Raw genomic sequence first — 23728 nt, forward strand, 5'->3', positions numbered from 1 at the left:
TTCTTTAAATAACATTTTTGAAAATACACAAAGAGAACTTAGTACAAGTTTGATTTCATGGGTTCTTTTCATACAGAAGAAGCTATTATTCTATCACAAAATGCTTCTATGATTAATACTATCTATACTGATTAGCTTGATAATTTCCTTATCATTTTTTATTTAAGCTTGTAATCTTCGTCGATTTATTTTGCTTAATATAGTTTTAACATATTATTGTTTCATTGTCTGAAAAGTGTTAGTCATCCAATGCTCATTTTGAATGCCGATACATGTATGCTTCCTGGTAACCTTCAGCCATCATCAAACTAATGTTTATTTTTATCTTAAGAGATAATTCGCATTAACGGAAATAGCATTCGTGAATAATATTAGATAAACTGTTAAAAATATCATTAATTCTTCAGGATTCTCTGCACACTCAACACGTGAAGTCTGGCCACGAATCACTTTATATCTAGCATCCAAATAAGATGAAGTTCGACCAAGCATCACTTCATAAGGATCATAATAGCATAACGAAGCAAGTCACACATCAATGTATATTTAGCATACCTACATGCTGAAGTTAGATCACGCATCACTTCTTATTAAGCGTGCAAACATTATTTCATGAGTATTTGAATCATATTAGTTTCTACAAAACTTGATTCTTGTTATTATAAGTGACGATCAATACAAACGTATTACCTTGTTTTGTTTACTCTTTGGCGTAGGATCAGAAAATTCACGCAACGACAATACGCACATTTTATTTGTAAAGGGTGTGTTCACATGCCACAAAGAAATATTCCATAAACCCTAAGCCCTTTTGGTGGAGCATAAGGTATATTTACCAGTTTCATTATCGGATAGGAAACGCCACTCTTGCCAAAAGTAATCATATGATTTTATATACATCAAGTAACTTTCATCCCTTTTATCTAACGCATGACTTTGTTTGCTCCGATAGGAAGATGTCAATAGCACAAAAAGTGTTATTTATGCACCTCTGGGGTTATTATTCAGATGTCCAGTTTTAGTATTTGAAAATAACAATACCTGCACCCAATCGTTCTGCGCATTCAGTTCATTGACAAGATGTCGTCTTTACAGCTACATGGACGGTAGTTCTTACGTGATATCTGGAGTTAAATGGGTTGATGAAATGTTTTTAAACACCAATGTTATTTGAAGTAAGTAGCTGTAAACTATACCATGGGGTTGGGAATGGTTATAAGAATTCAGAGACATTATGCACACATTGATACTTTGTTAAAAACGGCTAACAATTTGCAATATTCACCACCACGATTAAATGTATCATTGTTTGTGAAACAACAAAGTTATGAAAGCAATGTTACCACTTTTTTACATCTGTAACGAAAGTATTGAGTTTATTAAATTTGACAATTAATATATTTTATGGGATGTACAAATACAACAATACAGATATTTTATCACATCAACTGGAATAGTTCCCCCTCGAAACACTCTCCCCTCCTCATCTAATAGACCCCGTCCGAACAATAATCCACTCATCATATAACCATGTCTCATTATTTTGTATGAATAAAATGTGGTCAGAAAATATATGAAAATGTCATTGTAACTGGGTTTATGCACTTATAATGACCAAGTGGCGAAAGCTAAGGAGGATACACCCAGTCTAAGAGCTATATTCCTGAAAAGTATCGTGAATTTGAACAGAGCAGTGTTTTCAAAAATATTAGTTGAAATTGCAGAAGTGCATTAGCATAATGCACAGGGATATGCACACATTTTAATTCAATAGTATTACACACTTTTCATAGATTCACGGACGGACTTCATAGTTATTGATAATCAAATAATAAAAATCACTCATCTTGCAAATGGTTGGGACTAACATGTAAGGAATATCAGTCAGACACAAGCAAAAATTCAAGGTACACATCTGTAATAATATACACAATTCCACCCTTGTTATTAACCAGAATTGTTGCCTCTTTTGGAAGAGTTTGATTCTCGCTAGTGATTTTGGCGATTTGTAACAGAGTTGCTTAATACTCTGAAAAGCAGATTTACTTGAATGAAAACCAAGACTAGAAAATTTCAACGGACAAAATATTAAATCTGCCATGTCTTAATGTATTTAAAAGCATCAATGCTGGTATCACATCTATATCAGCACATAATACTAACTTTCTACCAGTTATTGGCCATTCTACGTATTTTTTTCAAGAGTCATCGTTTTCCAAATATGAACTACTTCTGTGTTGTCTTTGTCTTTTGTCACTTTCAATTTAAGCTTGAAGAATGCGCGAATGAGGTTGGCTTATAAACCAGTGTATTATAAACGTAACTGAATGTTGACTGAATTGTCATAACCATAATCTCAATTACACTGCCCTTCATAATGAAAAACACAGGACTATTGTCGTGTTACAAGTAGAGTTTGTTGACATCGGGAACTACCATTGAACCATTGAATTATACATTTCCAAGATGAAATATATTCTTTCAATAACATGTAAATATTTAAAAAATCATGCAACGAAAGTACTAAAAGCTTGATATCTGCCTGTAACTAAATTCGTTATTTACGTGTTGAGTTTGTGTATGCATGCCTAATTGAACATTAGAAATTTGTTTTATTTGTACAAGCTGCCAAGGTGCCCAATATCGACATAAAAACGGTAGACAAATCGTCGTCTCCTAGAGACATACATGGGAAGGCTCTTAAAATGGTATGTGTTCTGACATAACGTCGATGACAACTTCCGTTCAAACCGTCTATTGCTTGATCCATAGTGCATGAAAAACCTTTATTACAATTTTGATAAATGAGTCTATTCAGTTTAATATTTATGTGGTAGTCATCTTGGAATATGTGGCAAATATCACTCTGTAAAATGATGTTTAATCTTAGTTCTCAATGGTATCACAAGTTCCAAGATTGTTGTTGTTATAAGTCCGGATTAATTTTGAAAGATACTGTGAAATAAGCATGGCTCTAAATGATCCAGTTTCTATGCTCATTTGGGTCTTATATTTCAATTCTAAGAAAGTAATTGGTACTAAAATGGGAAATATAAACATTTGTATTAATTTCTCAATGTAAGATAGTCATTGGAAAACAAAAATGAAATGTAATCATTTGCCTTGATGTCTCAATTCTAAGAAAGTAATTGGTACCAAAAAAGGAAATATAAACATTTGCTTTAATATCCCGATTCTTAGAATGTAATTTGTACGAAATTAGGAAGAAAAAAAAAAAACATATGCCTAAGTGCCAAAATTCTAAGAAAGTAATTCGTACCAAAATAGGAAACATAAACATTTGCCTTAATGATTCAATGCAAGGAAAGTAATTGTTAACAAACTATGAAATATAAACATTTGTCTAAAAGTTGAATAATGGATCTGATTGATAACCTTTGAGAGAGAGAGAGAAAGAGAGAGAAAGATAGAGAGAGAGAGAGAAATAGAGAGAGAGAATAAATACAATATTGCTTTAAAAAGCATTTTCACACATCCGTTTAGGAACAATGCATGTTCTTTCCTGTTTGTTAGCGGAAAACAGACAAAACGTTTATGTGAATGTTGACAGTTTCTTTAAATATTTGCTATTTTTCATGTCATTCGGAAGAAAGTAGTTTCGTGGCAGTAGGTGAGAAACGTTTATTAGGACTGAACAAATCACCACAGTAAGCCTCTTCACGAAGTCCACAGAAACATGCAAAACCCAACGACACCCCATCATCTTCAGTGTCAGTGATATTTGATTTGGTTTCATAATTAAAAACATGCTTGTTGTTTATTGAGATGTGGCAGTTGTGTGACAGAAAGTTAATTGGCTGCAAAGCATTATAGGCGGGTGCAATGTTGGCATATGTCTAAAATAACATGGGGCGATGTTGGTACATCTGTGTATGTATGTATATATATATATGCATGTATGTATGTATGTATGTATGTATGTATGTATGTATGTATGTATGTATGTATGTATGTATGTATGTATGTATGTATGCATGTATGTATGCATGCATGTATGTATGTGTGTGTGTATGTGTATGCATGTATGTATGTATGGATGTATGTTTGTATGTAGGTATGCATGGATGGATGGATGCATGCATGCATGCACGGAAATGGGAAGGATTTGAATTGTGTACAATCTAAATATGAAAACGTATGCAGGTAAACAAGCGCTGCGGATGGAGTACAATCTTTTAGATGTAAGCAGTTTGGTCACTTTTCAAGGGAGTGCCCATCAAATTTAAGTAATAAATGTCAAAATAGAACCGTTATATGAGGGAATATAGTATAGAACAAAGAACAAGTGTAAGTGTCATCATAAACAATCAGGAATATGACTAGAACCACAATGAGTAAAAATCAAGCCATACAAGCAAATAACAGTCCTTTAAACTTAAGGGATCATGTCTAGTGGTCTTAGGACGACCCAAATTTGTTCCGATATTGGCAAACCAGAAAATGTTTAAGAAATTAATTTCAGAAATACAAAAGTAAGTCTAGGACGACAAATTCCCAGAATCAATAGAGTTTCCAGTGAGGAAAATATAGTAGGAGTCAAGTGAATTGTCATTGCAGACACAGGCGCAGAACATCGTAACAAGACAGATGGATTGTAAACTCTCGAATTTGTCGAGATAGATGAATAGCAACATTCGAATGTATCGATATAGACGGATATAGAACAAAATCGGAAGCAATATATGAAAGTAAAGTCATTACTTTCCGAAATTCGGTGTAAAACATTGCATCTTGTACAAAAAATCGTTTGAGATATTCAGTCTTATATAGATGAAGCATACAAGATACTTCACAGAAAAACACCGAATTGCTTGAGTAATCTGATCACTTTAATAAACTGCAAATATAATCAAAGAAACAAAAGTCTGGCAACCGTACCAAGGGTAATTTTGACTAGGTACGGTAAACTTCCTTTAAAATGTTGACGCTTCCAGCGTCTGTAACGACATGACCATCAAGCTAAACACAATTTCTGATTTCAAAGAATTCAACAGAATGGTTCAGACATAGTCCGGGCCGCAATGTTAATGTGCGTCATATTTATCTATCTTCTTAAGTGAGATAGTAAAACTTACATTCTGCCACCATAATGACTTTCCTAATTAGGGTCCTTCGATTGCAACTTTGATTGCCATGATTTCTCCTGTCACTCTTTTTCTGCCATGAAGACATTTAGCTGCTACAATATACTAGTATCTTCCCATTTAATCAGCTGCACTCACTGATATTGTGCATGCTTTTAAAAATTAAAATATTTATATTCGATATTTAAATTATTAAGTCCTCTATATGTGATGTTATATATGCAGGTCACTCCACTCAATTATAGAGGACATTTCAAAACTAAACAATTACATGTAAAGAATGATCGCGGACAATACCTAATTATATGCACACTCCTTAAACAACTTAAACATTATACAATATGTTTTGATTTAGTGAAATTACAAACTGACTTAGAATGTCGACGTGTATAACAATATAAAAAGTGGATAGATAGAATTATATGAATTAAGTGAAATGGAGAGGTCAAATTCAATTTCACCAGCATCGAGCGAGCTTTGCTTTATCCTTGTCGACTGTCATTGTTGTGAACAGCAAAGCTGTTACAAAACCGAAAGACATCTTGTGATAATGTGAGCATATAATACGTGTCACTATTTCCAGGTACTTTATCGAAAAGGTACTATGGATGTTGAAAATGGGCAAAATCTATTTAAAGGCAGAAGCATACATATCCGGTCAGTATCAAAAACCGTTTTAGATCATCAATGAAATAACGAACATTCTTTGTTACCTTAAGGTTGTTGACATAACATTATTATAATGCGACACAAAAAGATAAACGGTACGAATACCCCGGATAAACTTATTCTTCAAATAATGATGTTTAACGACATAAGGTGACTTTCAAACTAACATGTCCATTTGAAAAACGTGTATAGCAGTCTAAAGAAATTTTGTAATTCCAAAAGTTGGCGTCTTTTGTAATATTTCCAGTTCTTCATTTCATCGGAAAAATATCAAATGAAAATAGCAAGGTATATAAATTTCTCCGCCAGTCAGATCTAACTAAAGTTTTACATTTTAATTTACCTTTCATCTCTCTGCATTTATATTTCCCGATCTGTTCTACCAAACCCCAGCAGTGGTGGTTATATTTCTTCTCTTTATATGTGTCCCTCCATTTCATCTGTCTTTTTTTTTTTTTTCTCTTTTCTCATGTAATCTCTCCTTTCTCATCAAAAAACAGATCAAAATATTCGTTACATCTTGCTTTGTTAAAGATCCCTTCGTGTCAGATAACTTATAAATTCTGGCAAGCTCAAGCATCGCGTCTTCTCCTAGACTATAAACCTTTTCTGTTTTGGATTTGAAATACTGTTCTCGTTAACAGATGCCATTCTAAATGCTAGTTTGTTTCACTAAATAATTTTGAAATATGTGAAAATAAAAGCTTTAACATTCAAAGTAAAATAAGAAAAAAATGTCAGTTTGAGTTTTGAATGCAATTTGTTTATGTCTATAATATGTCTTGAAGAATTTTAGATCACACACACCCTCCCACATTGTTTACCGAAGCACAGTTTATGCATAGGTCACTTGACCTACGTCCACATAAAATGTCATAGACAACTAATCATTCTACTAACCATTGAACTCAAATCCTCCTAAACGTCTGGTTCACTATATATAGTCATGGTAAAACTCAGGAAAGCAAATGTTCTATCGTTAATTCTCAGTCACGGTTAAAAGTCAAGCACACACACACACACACACACACACACACACACACACACATTTATAGATATATATCTGTATCTGTTTCTGTGTGTGTATCTGGTGACAAAAACTGCTACTCTTAAATTCTAGTGTACGTAAGGAATGTATTTTACTTGTATGGAAAGTACTACTTATGTTAGTCATGGGTTACATGGAAGGGATGGAAGGGACATTCGTTTTGTCATCTTATCTATATAGTGCTGTTAACGTTTGTACATTTATTGTATATTCTACTTTAATTATCAGTTACGCATATGTTTACATAAATAACTTTAATCCACGATTGTAAGATGTAAATAACATGTTGACATAAGTATGTATTCCTGACATTTTTAAAATATACGTGCTTTGGTTGTTCAAGGTATATCCTGTTTACCTTTAGTCTAAATTTTTTCGTTTGAAATCTACGCATTCAATTACATGATAAATCAAGTGAAAGTGCGCACAAATAATGATTAATGTATTAGGTTGCTCTCTATTTGTTATCAGGATCTATAATTTTGTTTGGATTTAATCCTATAGGTATTGTTTGCTTAAATCATTCATTGAAATTAGAACGTGTCCATTGATTTTAATTGACACATTATTTGGAATTACAATTATTGTGAATTAATGTAAAGACATTATGTATTTCGTCGTTGTAGTATATTAGGACATGCAAGTCTACTGGAATTAATTCTCTTAATTTTTACATTTTTTGTTTAAATATTAATGTACCCGGTTTCGAAAACATTGAAGGAAAAGTAACGAAAATGATTTATCAAAATGTTGTCAATACTACACTGTTTAGCATAACGTTGATATAATGGTTTTATCCATTATTCTTTCACTTCAGGTGAAATGTTCAAACGTTAGAGCATTAAGGGAGATTTCCTGAAATATACATCCAATATGAAATGTAAATGTTGGCCGTGAATTGTTCAAAAGCTGCGTGATGATCAAATGGATGAAGAAAACTTTCTATTTGTTGAGATTTCAAGGGCAACATTTTTCGCAACGTTTCTCTTTGTTTTCAAAGTCGTTATTCAATGTCATATGTCACGTTCAGTGACATTTGTGCCAGTGATTTTTTATTTCAGATTGACAATACTGAAAGTTCTGTACTGCCAGTAAATATCAGTTGTTGCAGGCTGTTGACGTTTATTGGTTCAACAAGATTTTTTTCTCCATGTCAGAGTTATGTATTAAAATGAAATAAGCAATGAGTAAGACAGCTTCGTTTTTATTTATAGACCTCACAGACTGACATTGTATGCTACAGACACCATACTTGACTAATCAGTGAAAGATTACACTCAAACAACTCGAGCTTAAAATGTATTAAGAAGATGTCAGAATATCTCAGAACAAAAATAATTTGAGATTCGTAGATTCGTTTAAATATCTAGATTTAACTTTATTCAAAACTTGTTTCTGGCTACGAACACAAAACTCTTTAGGGAAAATTAACTGTTTTAGTGTAAGGACACAATGTAATCTTTCTGAAACTCGGATTGGTGCAGTGTTAAATAATGAAACCAATTTATGTAGCTTCAAATCTGAAAAAGAGAGCAAAGCAATTTAGCAAAGATTTTGAAGACGTTTAATGGACTAAAGCAGTCTACTAATCTGGATGTTCTCATTGGGAATGTGGATTATACCCACAATGGAACATTAGGATACCTACAACGGAAAATTAGGATACCCATAATGGAAAATTAGGAGCATGCGTCTGACAAAATGTTTAGCTCAGATAATGGGAAATAATAATATCATGACTTTTAGAACGTGTACTGTGTCAAATAAAATGATGATTATTACACAATTGTGATTCAAACGATTGGATGCCTCAAAATACACCTATGTTACATGAATTAGAATTTAGGACTTTCTCCCAAATGGAACAATCAATCAATTTGATATTGTGAATAGGCCTAACAAATAAAAAACAGAGAGATTTTCATTAGCATAAATAATAATGGACATCTTCTATAGGGTTATTAAAAGATTTTTAAAACATTTTCGATCTAGAAAGTACTTGTATATAATACATAATGCTAGTTTTAGCATAGCAAGTATTAAATATTGAGCTGCATCGGATAACTTGAAGATAAAAACACAAGATTGTTAATAGTACGAAAAAAGACGTGGAATGTAAAACTGTTCAATCTGAATATGATTGTTTTGCTGCAGGACACAAAAGCTGAATTAAATTATATTCTAAAGATTAATAGAATAATTTATGTTTAGGTGGTTACATTTGATTTAAATCTAATGTTATTGGCCTTCATTAAATTATATATTCATAGTGTATGTAAGATTCCACAGAATAATACCACATAGCCTCTGTAGCATGGTATTTTATTTCCACAATCATGTAGCTATAAAAAGCTGTTTGTGCTAAATAATAGTTCTGTTTTTTTTCTGGTCATCTTCTACACTAGTATCTAATAAAGTAACCCAGTTTTGTATCGTATATAGGATTATATCCGGATTGCTATATTTTTTTATATCGCACTGACCTGTTAAAGTAATCACATTTTAAACAAATATTTAATAAGAGAAAAGTACAAGAGTTTATTTCAAATGTAATTATGTTGTAGTGGTATCTGAAACTTATATAGTAAACACAATCTGGACTGACAAGATGGTGTCAGGCTCTGTATAGTGTAATACATAAGAGAGCTGGGTGCGATGAAAACAAAATTTGTACCTAACAGTTTTCTTTTGTAACGATTATATTACATAAATATGATTTTTATAAATTCAACCACTGGAACCGGTAATAGAAATATATATATTTCTTAATATTAAAAATCACACATTCTTCCAATCAATGTAATACCCAAATATTTGCCAGATGTATTAACGGTACACATACGGGTTATTACGTGTCTGACAAGTTAAACTGTTTTGCAGCAACATATGCGTATATGTTGTTCAAGATTTCAACACATAGCGCACACGATAAGAGTATTCTGTTTGAAGGTTTGTCAAGGAACCACTTCACATAATACAAATTATCTTGATCGTTTGCTGTCGTTACCCGTTTGATCCATGTAAAATATTAAAATCTACTTACATTTATAGATTTGAACAGACTCAGTAAACGGGTTAAAGCAAGTAAAACAGCAGGCAACGAAAAACTTATATATTGTGATGTGCATTATATTTTGGCTTCGATTTACATTTTGGCTATTCTTACTAAAGTAAATAAATTATCGGATATATTATAAGATGAAAGCTATTTATGAACATATTTTTCTTACTCAACTATCAGTTTTATTAAGAGACAATAAAATAAGATTTTTGTGGAAAAATGAAATAAAATAAATCACAAAGTTCTTGTATTATTATCGTTATCATCACTGTTTCATTAAGGATACGTTTGCAATAAATTTACAATGTATATGAGGCGTAGGTTTAGAGTCTGTAGTCAGAACCAAATGATGTAATGTAGGTTTGGTATCCGTCGTGTTCTTAACAACATAAAACTGTTTGTACACTTGTCCTAAAATCATTGTCATTTGCCGCCACGCTCCTGGTGCCACACCATTTAGCTTCTGTAGATATAACATGTCTGCTCAGACAATAGATTTAGGGCAAGTACAGTTAACATGAGGTGTGTATATATAGTCTATGATCAATTATTTTATATTTTATTTGCTCAACCAACGTTATAAATCTGATATCTTTTATCAGGTCTAACTTTTCCATTAATATCGTAGTTATGTTCCTTCACTAGATAGAACTTCACTAGCTGGCCCCCCTCATCTAACATCGATGCAATAAGTTTTATAAACTGTCAATGCAGCTTTGGTTTGGCTATCTTGCCATGTATAAGAGTCGATGTCATTTTTGTGTAGCTTTAATAAGTCTTTTGAGCTATGAACATGGATTGTTTCCAAACTTGATATCGTCTAAGTCTCTTTAATCCATGGAAACTGAACAGATATAAATAGAAGATTGTGACATCATTGTGTTTAATGATTTGTGACTTGAGTACGGAAAAGAATTGATGATGTCTTTCATTCGTAATGAGTTATGATAATTAATCCATCATTACCGTTAGTATTAATTGTACTAGTGTTTACCTCGTCCATTCTTCCGCCGAATAAAGTTATGCGTTTATGTCAGATTCTTGCGCACTGTAGTGGACCATACGTGTTCTATGAACATATTGTTTTGTTTCTTCTGTGCAGGTAGCCACATTTATTGAGGAATTTCTGGTCCATTTGCTGGTAATGTTTAACGTTAATTGGGTAAATGCCTTGGAAAACTTTGCGTATCTCGTCCCAATTAGACCGGAAATTGTATAGCAATTTCTCTTCTACTGGTATGATCTCCTCTATTACCGAGACAAGATAGAGAACCTTCTCCATCGTCTTACTACTTCACTCTACTTTTCTGTTTGTATAAATATATATTACGTCAATATTGTGTTATTGAGATCAATATTAATATATTCGTAATGTATATATTTTATTAATGTAATACTTAACATTTGATGACATCGCAATGGCATTGACTTAAGTCAGAAACGTAATTACCGTGGCATTGGCAAAACTTGCTTCCTTTGCTCTGTGATATTGACTAATCAAATTGGCAATTTTCGCATATGATATATAGGACATAACATTTGTGCTCACTTCAAATAAAATTTATGAGACTGATATATTAATGTTAAATATTTTCAACATACATCTCGTATATTGCCAATTTCTTTTAAGTATCTCCTATTTCATAAACTTGGAGTTGGCGATTGCAATTTGTACAATATAGTAGGCAAAGGATGAAAATCAAAACTCGTCTAGTATCGTGTCCTTGAAAGATTCAGAAATTTTAAATAAATATAAATATAGGTTATGTTATGATTGATACTGGCGTTTAGTAACTCATGATTAAATTTCGTAAATACACAAAACGAAGGGTAGCATGTACCCAAAGTATACAGAGCACAAATATAAACAATCAAGAAGTTTTAAACGATAAGAATAATTAAATGACGAATGGTAAAGTAGAAACTGCTAATTCAGATTTGTGAGGCATTGTGTATCATATAAAGTTGAACAAAGAGAGAGGATAGAGAAAAATAATTGAACAAAGAAAAACCCAAGATTGGATATCAACAGTAATGTTTGGCAGTATGATTAGACTTGACGTGCTAATAATTGTATTAATTCATATTTTTACAAGCATCCAACTTTATTGACAATGGTTTTAACAACATGCGTGTCACAAGATGAAGCCGGGTTGGGACTGGATAAGGGAATACACCCAAAGAAACTGCGTTAATAAGATATTTATTTATAAACACAAATTAAATATTAATAAAATCTGACACCATTATAAACAAAAAGATAAGGAAAATTATAAGGTTCCTAACATGGAACTATCAACAACAAGTAACTCAACAAAAAAATAAACTCAAACATGAATTTAAGAAATGGAATTTCAAACAAACGTTAATTAAGTCCTATCAACGATCAACAAAATAAAAGTATTTGACCTACACCCCAATATAAACAAAGTCTTGAATTTATCGTTCATATAACAATATTGAAATGCATGTAAATTTGAATGTATCGTTCATATAAGGATATTGAAGTGCATGTAAATTTGAATGTATCGTTCATATAACGATATTGAAATACATGTGAATTTGCTCAGATAGCAATAGTGAAAATAACAACGTGGAACACGTAATATATATATATAACTATCGTGGCGCCCAATTGACGTCCAAGATGTAACTCCCGTTCCACTCGCTCCAGTCAATGGCCAGAGAAGCGCTCACGCACGGTCCGCCCCTCTCAGTCTGTTGAAGGATACCTCGAGAGCCCTCACATTTAACACAGACTCGATGGTCGCGAACTTTTGGTCCCTCGCATCGAGAACACAAGTACATTCTTCCGAACCAACGTCACCAGACACAGCGTACACGTCACAAGAAACCCCACAGAGTTCTGTGACTCCACATCAAACCATGTATAAGGCACCTGAAATTATAACAACTAAACCGTGTTGTACATATGACACGATTAAGTACTTCTGCATTGATATATGTTGCGCATGCGCGCACATGAATTCGTTACCCATTACATTAATCGTTCAATGCATGCAGCGTATAATTAAATTCAATTTGTCTGTTCAGTTACAAGAAATAGCTAACTCGAACCAGACTATAGTATTTCTAATATGGCGTTGTATAACCTAGGTATTGACACTCTGTAGAGTTTAGAATAAATTCTAAAACATCTAATATATGAAACAATTCTGTCATATAAAACGAATAGTGATAACGAAAACAATCTTAAAATTTCAATACCTCTACATCTGAAGATTTGCTCCCCATAAGAGGTAAGCCTTCTGACAAGACTCGTCGTAGTGTAATTTGTTTATAGAGAATTTGCTTTATATGTATACTTGCTGTGACAGATATGCACAACTAGGTACTTAGGTTTCTCCGCTGCAGGCAATTTGCACATGCAGCATGGTTTGAGTTTCGCTCAGTATTTCGAAATAACTAGAGCCGAAAAAATATACCACCCTCGGGTGACGCTGTACGCGGCAACGAAACCCGAGTATATTTTTTTACAACATATGCATATCGATATAACCCGTACTAAATTCCATGACAATGCATTTCTATACTCTTGATTAAGTAGAAGACAGTTGGATAAATGGATAAACAAGTGTATTCCTACAATAACGTTCCATCTGAGTTTTGTGATCATAGTATTCAAAAAAAAAAATCTACGAATGTAACCAGACGATCTTAATGAGGCTTTTATTTTTATTTTTCCAGTTTATATATATATCATATCATACATTAGAGAGTTCTATAGTTTGCAAATATCATTTACTGCCGTTATGTGTATAACGTACTTTCAGATCAATAACATTAACATGTATCGAGATTGGTGATTTTTACCTTGATAACTCGTTTTCATCAGCACCACCTTGCTTAATATTTTGACCATGATAGCTTAACAAATATTTTTTTTTAAAATGTGAAATACAAAGAGTTGAAGAATTTCGATGGCATGGCAAAAATATGTTGGGTTTTATTTACCCCATTTTAATCGAAATTGCTACTAATATCAGACCTATTACAAAGACATCTTGGCAATTGGATAAGGTGGTATCGTGTGATATTAGAGCACTTCACTCGCTCTTCTGGATATTACAAACAGGTAGAATGTCATTTGAAGTCAGAGGTATACACATACATATAATATCAGTTTACCATATGTCTTATAGCATCAATGCAATCACAAAACGTCCTTGTTAGGTACAGTTGTTGACAGAAACAGCCAGGCCCAAAACTGTTTAATTTACTCGATTAAAATTGTTCCCCGTTTCACTTATTCAGCGTTATTGTAAACAAAAAGACCGTGACATTCAGACTAATATGTATTTTGGCACAAAATACATATAGCTACACAATGAGTTTGGGAACATTTGTACATTTGTTAACAAACCCTGTCCTTTTCTTAAAATGAAATGACACATCTGGATATCATATTACTTGGAGACCGTAAGAAAATATTCCTACCTGCATCTTCGTACCTCATGCGTTTAAAGAATAATTTTTCAGGTGTGTATAAATATATTGATATCTAATATCATTCAGTTTATCTCTTTTCACTTCAAACTTATCGTAATCTGTATTTGTGAACACTGGGACATCTCTCCAGCTTCTGACAACTTAGAAAACTTTATTTCCTACAGAAACCTGAACATTATAAATGGACTGTGTCAAAGGTATATTACAAAACAATCTTACCGGCAGAAGAAAAAAGAATATGATTCATATATATATATATATATATATATATATATATATATATATATATATATATATATATATATATATATATATATATATATATATACACATATATATATATATATATATATATATATATATATATATATATATATATATATATATATATATAATCTAACCCAAGAAAGAGGAGTTTTTACTTATCTAAAATATTTGTGAGAAACCCGTCCGTTCCTTTGCCAATATTCATTTCAAGAGGGAGTGTAGCCTTTCATGAGCAGTGTCGAGCTGTATAGCTTCTTTTCTTCAGAGCTTCCGGATGTAAACTGTTCTTAAGCTATCCAATCGGCAGGTCCGGCTTGGGATCGTTACCCTCTGTGTGTAAGATAATGATTCGTAGATTGCTTGACTGATAAACGTCCTTCCTGTTCTGCACTTTCCTTTTAACTAGTGATCAGCTAGTTTTAAATTTTCTTTTGTTCGCATATGGTTTTCTTACAGTAGATTTATAAACCCTCAGATATTTTACATAGGCTGATCGGAGCTGATTAAAGACCTGTCATATGAATAGGTTAGAGATTTTCTTAAATGAAATAATTTAAAAGCACTATCTACATTGTACTCCTTGACAACAAATAGTATGCCTTCAAAGGTATCAAGTTTGATGGGTGGTCCCTTTTCGTATCTACGCGGTCATAGTTCTGTTATAGTATTAAAATTACGTGTTAAAACTTGCCCTTCCTTTAACTCGGTGTTATATTGAAACATCATGGCAGTGACCCTTTTCATGCAATACACGTTTAGTGAGTTATTTTTGAAATTTCTCTAACCTTTATAAAATTAATTTTATATTATTTATGTGTTCTTTCCTACTCCCCCAAAATGAACAAATAATGATAATATTGAAAAAGACACTATCATACATAAAATTATGAATATTTTGAAAGGCAAATATAAATCAAACAACGCTAACAGAGAACAAATAAGGTTGATTATAACAAATGGAATGGACAAGCTAACGAAATATTATAAGGAAATTATGTAATGAATCTTTGCATACAATAACGGTAATTTATAAAATGAACTTCCTATTTTGTTTTGTAAAGAAATACAACAAAAGGAATCACCAATACATGATTTGGTGTTCATTTTAACGCTTTATTGCCAAAAATACTCTTAAATATTGATTGTACCTGGATGTTCAGTAAACGTTTACATAATGAAGAAGATATTATGCAAACTATAAAAATACAAATCTATAACAATTTAACATAATAGGCAAAAGCTATAACATTCCTCGAAATAAAAAATGGAGACACATCATGGAAACAATAAATAGCTTATTAACAAAGAATCTGATTAACAAAAGAAAAAGTACATCATAGATTTTGGAGAGCTTTCACAAGTCATTACAACAATGGAGAAAGTAGCGTTGAATGCTAAATATAATGTTTGGCTAGTGAGATTAAGTAAATCAGTAAGCATTGATGAAAAGTAGGAAGTTAAATATTTTGTAGCAAATAGTACTGATCTCATAACATAAAGGATACATAAATTGTATAGAAGCAATAAGTTTTGTATTGTAGGTTCTAAAGCTCAGAACTAGTTTCGTGCAAGATATTTCGATCAATGTCGGAAATAGAGTCCCCATTGAATGATGCCATAAAAAGAGTCCGTATCGAGAAAAGTGGAAACACGAACTTTCATACATTATTTAAACTAAATATCAGTAAATGGTTTGTGCTGAAACATTGATCAGGTTTTATACTTCCCAGAGGTCAAACATCCCGTCCGAAAGACTCATAAGTTATAACTGTATACACCTCGCTTCTTTTATTTGCTTGTGATGAATCGGCATCTTCTTCTCAATGAACGCACGTGTGCAATATATCTTAACCTACACCTACCTTACCGCAAATCGAAGGTACATAGGTACTTGCGCCACTTATATCCGGAGTCTCGGTGGCAAATACATTACAATATGCCAACATTTAGCCAATTATAGCAAGGTTATACCATACTATACATAATTACTTCCAATGTAAGACAAAACTACATTTTAACTATAACATTGCAAGTTTTAATAATGGTAAGTTCTATCTTATACATTTCAGGCACATAATGAATATAGAAGATAGAGTTTCGGAACATATGACTGATTGAATGAACCTATCAAGAATATTCCAAATCCATTGAAAAGTTAAACATATCTCAACTGTTCAAAAACATGATGTTACTCTGTTTTATGGCAGATGTGTCACAATTCCAAACTTTTTAATACAAAAATTAAGTTTAATTGTTTCTTGCAACCTTAATACAGAATATTGTCCTTCGAACTGATAATTATACAAACATTTAAATGATGGGACGATTTAAATGAAGCTAATTAAAGCAGTCAATCCTAGGTGCTGTTCATTGGCATCAACATTTATTTATCCCATCAATACTTATTATCCTGTACAAAGGAGAACTTTCATAAAAATATGATACAATGAAAATGATAACTAATCTAAACTGAACTGTATACTTCTGTGAATTTCAAAAGTCATCTTGACGTATTATGTAGGCTTCATGATTTTTATGGATGCTCAATCATTTGCATGAAACTTAACTAATGTACAATCTACCGGTAACACCTAGACTCCATCAACTTTCCTCGTTTAAATTTTGTGGCAAGAACGAACAAGGCGAACTTGTTCTATCTCTTCATTTTGTGCAGCAACAAACTTGTGCTTTGGAATTAATATTCTTTACCCGTAGATTACACAACCTCAAAATCAAATAGTTTGAATGACTGTAACCTATGGAGAATAGGTCAACGACTATCATATACAAAAGGATTTATCAAAAATCAAGGGCTTGGTGACTGATTCGATGTTTGACAGATCCGCCTCGAGGCAGGGTGATGTTTTTGATATGTCAAAGATTATTTTTAATTTAGTGGCAGGGACACTTATTCGGTGTGTATTTATGAGAAAATGAGAACTAATGCAATAAGAAAATGGACAGGTAAATCGGACAATGATTGCTACAGTTCAGTTAAATGTTCGACATTCTAGAGCATCGTGCATGGTCGAGTTAATCAAACATGAACCAAGAGGGTAGGTTCATATTGCTTTTGTTTTAAGATTAATTCAATTTAGACGCACGGGTTCGATGGATTACATCTTGGACATTATATGTGCTCAATCGGTTTTCCATCCAATTAGTTTCTTTCACAAATAAACAAAATCAGTACAAGCCACACTTTAAAAGAACAGAGTAGAATGTGCTCATGTAATGTTTTTTTGACGTTGTAAATGGTTGTATGTTTCATTAACGATACTATCCATTTCTGAATGCGAGTCAACACCTTGGGAGCTGAAAACTGATAAAGGTGAGAATTCAAAATTTATTTTTGAATAGAAATAGTCCCACATCTGGGTGTCTAGATGTACATTTCTTATAATGATCTGAAGACACTATGTATAAATTGCTCACAGACCACATAGGAATATAATACTTGTACAATAAGGGTGTATGTGTACTCGATACTAGTGGTGTGAGAGTTTCGAGTAAAAGAGAAAGAGACACCACAGAAAGATAAAATGGACATGGAAATGGAACAGTGAGCGTGGCAGCTCATTTGAGTGCACAGAGGTTTAAACTTAGTGACTGATAACGTTAATGAAATGTATATATTTTTGTATATTTGCATCAAATTGAGATTATTCAAACCATCTGCATTCAAAGATGAGTAGCAAGTATTTTGCTAAGGATTAAATGCAGTTCATGCAGATAGTATAACGATTGATTACTTCATGAATTCCTAAGATATAATAATATGGTAACTCCTGCTCATTTTGCACTTTCCATTAAAGATGAAAAGATGATTCATCATTTCAACGCTCAGGTAACTTACGGAGTGCTCATATTATTTCATGTCACGTACATCACCTAAGATATGACAGTCTCGATATTGGTGGCTTCTCTTTGTACAGTTGTATGTGGGAGCGACTTCAGATATTCTATACACCAGAAAGGTGCTTCTGAAAAAAATATTTTTAACAACAATCATTCATCTTGACAATTAGGTAGGCTAGGGCAACTAAATAATCGGAATTAAATGACGAAATAACTAGCTGGAAAAATGCAAATTCATTGGTAGCAATATTTAATCTAGGCTGAGTAAGTACAGATAAAATAAACGATATGTGGTGAGCCAGCTTATGGTAATATGAAATATGTGCGACCATCATAATGGGTACAGATATTTCATAACTATATCATCAACAGCTTTAGTACATATGCATGGACAAAATAATTGTTTCAGAGAATATCGGCAGTAAACATAACAAATGCCTTCAAAAAATTTATAACAAAAAGTCAAAACATTTCAGGGTGAATTAGGGGCAACATGATTGCTGTCGATCGTTTTAATTGAACTGTCAAAAATAAACTATTGAGGTATTTTACAGCACGCAACGCAGAAAAGAATATTTAGATCTATTGCCAAAAGAGACGAATAAAACAGAAACACATCACTATTTAAATGGTATACACATAGGCATCAAACTATGAAAATGAACCATTTGTATCTAATATCTAGCACAAGAAACTCATTTGTGAAAGGATATACTCTAAATTCTCAAATAACTAATATCAAATGTACTAACCCAAAGGTTTATGACGTAGAAGTTTTCAATATGAAAACATTTATGGTAGATTATTTGGACCTGAATTCGCAAAATGTAAAACAAGATATTTTTAAAATTAAAAATGTTAAGATGTGTTTATAAAACGAAATTTCCAGATGAAAACATAAATAATTTGGCCGTAATTATTGGGTACCAAATGATTTCAGACTTTAAATATAGATAACAGGGTGGTAATTAATCTCCCTTTCATATATACATGCAAGTAGTTTTAGCCATTACTTATTGATTTCCTATACACATCACATTGGATATATATATATATATATATATATTATATATATATATATATATATATATATATATATATATATATATATATATATATATGCGTGTGTGTGTGTGTGTGTGTGTGTATATAAGGTATATGGCAGTTCAAAATCAGTGAAATCCATTATGTAGACTGACATTTCTACCCAGACATCATGTCTAATCTAATCTTTCTTCTATTGGTATGTGGCATGTAGTTTTCCTTACATATACTATTTTCTAGCAATCTTTCCTATTCAGTACATTATCTGTTGAAATCCTGTGCAACTGCAGAATAATGTAAAAGTGACAGAGGACAACGTGTAGCACGGGCTTTTGAAACTCTCTAGCTATAGCATTGCACTGACAATATTAGAGAAGAAAACGAAACGGTGATAAATCCTATAATAATTTTGATAGTAAAGGAAATGGTGTTGTCTATCAATGTTGTTCATATTAGACTACAGTGATTCCCCCCCCCGGATTATGTTGGCAAGAAAGAATGGTAACTACCAAACTCTTAAAATCTTAATAAAATCCAATCAGAGAGCTCAGATAACTTGATATTAGCAAGAACAAAAATCAAACAAATTACAGATGTTAAAACCATAGGATGTGGTGTAGATGTAACATATTCAAGGAAACATGTATCGAAACAATGTGGGTTCCTTCTATGTTACATACACTCACGTGGGCAGAAGCCTCTTATTCTAGGTAATTTGTTATACTATTTTGGAAAAGGATTAACATCGTCATAAACAAGAGAAAACAATCCTGAAGCATCATTGATAAAGAGTGATATACTTGGAAATTATTTAGCTTTAATATGAAAACAATGTTTGACAATGATGTTTTTACCGATTCTTTTACTTTACAACCCCACCCCACCCCCAGAAATTGATCCTCCAGTTAATAAACCAGATATTATATGTGACATTGACAATGCAATAGTAGTTCATTTCTAATATCAACATGTTACATAGTAATGACTAGTGAATAAAGGTAAAATAAAATCAGAAGGGCAAAAAGCTATTAAATGTACAATTAATAAGAAAATTAATGATCAGGTATGCTAAGACAACTCCAGCAGTAGGACTGTCCTCTTTATGTGATATACATGTCTGGTACAGCAAAATAAACATACCTATTATACTGACAAAACTAAAATGTTTTACAAAGTTTGGAGATAAACAAACTCGTTTTCAAGGAGAAAAGGAACCTTACATATGCAAAACAATAACTTATATCATAACCTACGAATAATATAAGACTCCTACATGTTAGAATGACCAGGGAAAATTAACCGCAATGCTAGCCTCCTACGTGTTAGAATGACATGGGGCAATTAAAAACAATGCCAGACTTCTACGCGTTATAATGACCAGTGGCAAATAACAACAATGCTAGACTCCTACATGTTAGAATGACCAGGGGCAATTAACATCAGTGCTTGACTACTACTTGATAGAATCACAATAGGCAATTAACAACAATGATAGACTCCTACATATTAGAATAAACAGGGGCAATTAATAGCAATGCTAGACTGCTGCATGTTAGAATGACACAGGGCAATTAACAGCAATACTAGACTCCTCCACGTTAGCATGACAAGGAGTAATCAACAGCACTGTTAGACCAGTATATGTTAGAATGACCACGGGCAATTAACAGCAATGCTAGACCACTACATGTTAGAATGACATGAAGCAATTAACAGCACCCTGGACCAATACAAGTTTGAATGCACAAGGGCATTTAACAGCAATGCTAGACCATTACAAGTTAGAATTACCAGGGGCAATTAACAACAATGCTAGGCTCATACATGTTAAACTGACCAGGGGAAATTAACAGCAATGCTTGACTCCTACATGTTAGAATGACCAGGGGCAATTAAAAGCAATGCTAGACTGCTACAAGTTAGAATGACATATGGGCAATTAACAACAATCAATGCTAGACTCCTATACGTTAGAATGAGCAGGGCTAATTAACAAAAAAAAGATATAAGAATACTAAGTTGTGTAATAAACCACGGTCAAGCAGGTTCTTGTGTATATCGCATAGGCGACTAGTATGTTTTGAACTAATTCTAACTTGTAAACATGGGACGGAGACAAATGGTGTCGAAAGAACAGCGGCATATACAAGATTTGGTGAAGGGTATACATTTATACGAATATACGAATAAATATCTATAAACAGTTTATTGATACTTTCATTATGCATGAATTGTATTATTATAACTTGATATTTCATTGACGAATGTTCAATAGTACACCAGACCTCACGTTATATAATACAATTATGATGTGCATAATACTTATAATGATATAAATAAATTAGTATTCTATAAATAATTAATCATAATGTAATGAAAAATTCATAATACATCTTAATTTTAAATAAATTAATAAACTCATATTTATAATATTAGTTTATACTTTCACTATTTAAGTAACTATGTTATTTAGAATAATATAAAAATAGTTTTCAATACTTATATAAAGTTGACAGAATTCAAATATTAATCTTAACATCCAAGTTACTATGCAATTTAGAATAATATATCAATATTCTTCAATACTTGTATAAAGGGGATATAATTCAAATACTAATCTTAACATCGTTGAAAGAAACGTAACACATTATATTTAAAAACGATTAATGAATGTCGTATAGACTTTTAGAATTTATACATTTTGGATATACCGTATTAAGACGTTGAATACAATCGGTTTCCTGTAACAGATGTTCCATCTCTCAATCATCAATACCAATTGGCTGAAAGGCGAGATCTTGCAAAGTATGGGAACTGTCGTTAAAATCTGCGGCAACATGAGATACACACTGCTTGATCGATATCATTTTTATTTCGCTTCATGCGTTTATATGTATATATATATATATATATATATATATATATATATATATATATATATATATATATATATATATATATATATATATATATATATATATATACATATATATATATATCCGTCTTAGTGTGTGTGTGTGATACGCACATACTGACTGTTAGAGAACTATTTATCTATCCTCAAAACATGTACGTTTCTAAGTGTGAAATGAAAGATAAGGGTATTAATTAGATAATAACATACAGTGTTCTCTTTATAAACACTTTGTTTTACTAGAACGTTTTACTTTTTGTTTGTTTACTTTTGTATTTGTTTAGAATTTCTTCATTTATTTTAGTTTTGGTTGTTTTTGTTTTTACAACCGATATTATTATGGTTATGTATCGTGAAAATATACAATTATTAAAAATGTAAATATTTGATGTTGTTTTGATTTTTTAGATTTTGTGTTTTAAAAAAAAACTGATCAGCATGAACTATAAATGGAACATCGCACCTTTATTACTCAGCAACATTTGTTATCAATAGATAGTGAGTCAAAGAAACTTACGGAGACTAGGTTAATGACTGTCATAAATCAAAGGATCTATTAAAATGTACGCGATTGATGACTGATTGGATACTTGACACATCAGCCACGAGGAAGGTAAAGATTATCCATACGTAAACAATGAATATAATTTTACAGATATGGACACTTTTATAGTGTACTTATATGACTGAGTAAACGAGAGGTCATAGAATGACTAAATTGACAGGTAACAAGGACAATGATTGCATGCTAGGTATTATGAGCTTGGCCGTATCATCTGTAGGTCAATGTTGTTTATCTTATTAGATTAAATTCGGTTTAGAGGTAAGGGCTCGAAGGAGCTCCTGGACATTATATGCGCTGAAACGGTTTTCCAACCATTTAGCTGCAGTCAAAAGACCAATACAGAAAAAATGTTTGAAATAACTAATGAGAGTGAGCTGATGTTATGTTGTGACGTTTTAAAGGTTTATATCTGCGATTAACCATAATATATATTATCTGAAAGTGAGTCGATACCTGGGGAACAGGAAAAAGATAGAGGGTGATAAATCAAGAATCATTTAGAAAGGAAGAATGTCCGAAATCTCGTTATCTTAATATAAATTGTTCATAATGCTCTAAAGAAAACAATGTACAACGGGTTCGCAAAACATTTTGAAATACAACAGTAGTACAATGAGGATTTATGTGTAATCTACACTAGTGGGGTGAGGGTTATCTGGATGTGTGTTTGAGAGAAAGAAACACCTGAGAAAGATACAGTAGACATGGAAATATAACAAATGCCTTA

Source organism: Sinohyriopsis cumingii, unplaced genomic scaffold (genome assembly GCF_028554795.1).
Source record: "Sinohyriopsis cumingii isolate HCF-2022 unplaced genomic scaffold, ASM2855479v2 utg001356l, whole genome shotgun sequence".
NCBI lineage: Eukaryota > Metazoa > Mollusca > Bivalvia > Unionida > Unionidae > Sinohyriopsis > Sinohyriopsis cumingii.